The sequence below is a fragment of the Indicator indicator genome, chromosome 2 (genome assembly GCF_027791375.1).
Source record: "Indicator indicator isolate 239-I01 chromosome 2, UM_Iind_1.1, whole genome shotgun sequence".
NCBI lineage: Eukaryota > Metazoa > Chordata > Aves > Piciformes > Indicatoridae > Indicator > Indicator indicator.
Genome location: NC_072011.1, coordinates 37,636,387 through 37,638,734, shown reverse-complemented (window position 1 = coordinate 37,638,734; position 2,348 = coordinate 37,636,387).

Here is a 2,348-nt window from a genome sequence, read left to right as displayed (position 1 = left end):
TTTTTTTTTTTTAAAAAAGATAATGGCTATGGAGGCATGGTGGGAAACAGTCCTTACAAATACAACATGTAAAGCATTTACCATATCCTAAATTTGCACTCTTTGCAGAACTGTGCACATGTATGCAGCTTTCAGAATAGTTTCGCAAGTTGTAAACTGAAAAAAGGGGTGGAAGCTTTTTAATAAAAAAAGGAAAACAACGCATTTATAAATGAACCTGTATTAGAATATAATAAAACTCCAGTATAGTCAGTTACTACCCGTGATGTACAACAGATATCTTCTATTTTAGTTGCTAATAAAGGGCTACACAAACCAAAATAGTCTGATTTAAATTTATTGCTTTGTGTTCTGTATGCGGTTGTTGTCATTAACATCCTTTATCCTCAAGTCTTATGCTAGATAATTCAGATATTCTGTGAAATACTTTAGAATGTATTTTATATTCAACAATTTTGACTACTTCTTTTACGGATTAAAAAAAAAAAAATCTTAAACCTGCACTATGAGTTCAGCTGTGCAAAAGAATTTAAAAAGCATTTGTGTACTCTAATTCTTTTTGTTATACAATTCTCTATAAAAATAATACCTTTTAGTAGGTGATACAAATTTATATCAGAAACACACTTTTAAGGATTTTTATGCTCAGTTTGTTTATTAAAGTGAAATAGATGCGGTATTTTTATTTGGCATTACTTAAAATTAAAACCAAACAGTAGCTTGAAAACTACAATTTTTTTAATTACCTGTCAGGCATTCATAGGCCACAGAAGCCACACAGTGCTAAGCTCCAGCAATTATTCCTCAAAGATTTAACTGGGAGGGAAAGGTAAGGCCTCTTCTTTGGTGGTGTGTTGGTTTTTGTTTGTTAGTTTGTTTTTTGTTTGTTTTAATTTCTTTCCATTCTTTGGGTAGAATTGTTTCATAGTTTTAAAACATCATCATCATCTTAAGAGTTCTCAAAATATTTTCCAGCCAAAATAATAGTGTAGTATATTTGAGTTATCATTCCTGAATTCCTCCTTTCATTCTAACAAAAAAGTGCAAAGTAGGATGGCAGTACTGTCTCATTATCTAAATGGAGATTTCATTCCCTGACACTTCACCTGCTGTCAGGCAAAGTCCTGGTGCATTCAGCCTTTCTGAGTGGCAGAGGGGAATTTCAGAATTCAATTTAGATTATCTCTGCATGCAGCAATTTCCACAACTTTCAAAGTCTTCACCTGAAAGCATACCAGACATCTTCTTTATTCCTATTAAAATACCCTTTTGCAAACATGCACTGCTTGCACCATTTGTATTTTCCTTGTCAAACCATTTAAATAAACAGGTGAATGCTCCATTTACAAAATGAACTTCTCTGCAGATGTTCAGAATCCATTTCAATTGCCAAAACTCCTTTGCATGTCCATTCTTTTAGTTGCCTTATTACTCTGCCTTATTCTTGAAAAGTCTCAGCATCAGACAGGGAAAACAGCTTTCAGATTACTTTTGACAGACCAGTAAGTAGGCTGTGTAGGCATAGCTGGATTGGTAGCCAATCCTTATAAATACTTTTCTGACTGTGCCTTATTGAAAAAGCAGTTTGATCATAAAGATGAACTTAAATTATAATACATCTTTGGTGAATACAAGTATAATTAGGAGTCGTGTTTCTTTCAGTCTTATACCAAATGTTTAATGTCATTATTGAAACACATAGTTAACTGGAACAATTAATTACATATTCTCTTCCTAAGGCAAACATAGTAATTGGCTTCTGAATACAAATGCCTGAGTTGCATCTTCTGTAGGATAGTTTTAATAAAAACAAAACATAACTGGAAGAGCTTCAAGTTTTGCTTGAAGCCATTTTGCTCAGCACAATGTTGCAAAATCTCTTACAGTGAAAGCATTTCACATGTAAATTATGTAATGTTTTGAAAATAAAGTTTTTAATTAAAATTGCAATTTCTGTGCCTACTAATAATAACCAGTACTAACAGTTCAGAAGCCCCTTCAGAGAGAAATGTAAAGCATTGTGAAATCTGCTCTAACCTGCAAGGATTTTTTGTAAAACCCCTGTTTGTCAGAAAGCAGAAAATACTTGACTTCAAATAAGTCAGTTTGCTTTGCTCTTCTGGTGGGGTTGAAGGGACTTGACTTTCAGTTTGCTGGTGTATCAGTTTAAAACGTGTCAGAAGGAAAAGCAAATAATCTCCTGGGAAGATCTTAATTCAAGACTAGCTTTGTTATTTTAGCTTTACCACACATTATTCTCACTTAAATACACAGTTGAATATAGCATTATGAGAGAAAGAGTATCTGGTTTGGACAAAATTGACTATTCAGTGATGTTCACTGTTGTG